Raw genomic sequence first — 416 nt, forward strand, 5'->3', positions numbered from 1 at the left:
GCAGTTGATTTCGTTGCTGCAGAGGCACGGTACCACTCATACTGTGGTAATAACTTAGTCGACCCAAAAGAATCTTCCTACCTCTTCCTCTGGGAAAATCCGAGAGAAACAAATCACAAAACCTTCCATTTGCTTCTTCATTTACTCATTTACTGTTGTACGATTATAATTAGAGCACCTTGCTGAAAAGTGCAAAGGAAAAAAAAATGCGTGCCATGGTTTTATTGTGTCTATAGTGATAGATTTTTCTTCTACATACATCAAGCCGAGAAAAGATTCAAACCTTTTTCTGTTTCTTTAGATGATTTCACAAGCCCCAACATACACTGAACCATTGTTAAACTAATAATAATCATAATAAAAAAGGAAATATCACAATATAGCGCACAGATACACAGAAGTTACAAACGGGTGGT

This window comes from Penaeus monodon, chromosome 33, assembly GCF_015228065.2.
Source record: "Penaeus monodon isolate SGIC_2016 chromosome 33, NSTDA_Pmon_1, whole genome shotgun sequence".
NCBI lineage: Eukaryota > Metazoa > Arthropoda > Malacostraca > Decapoda > Penaeidae > Penaeus > Penaeus monodon.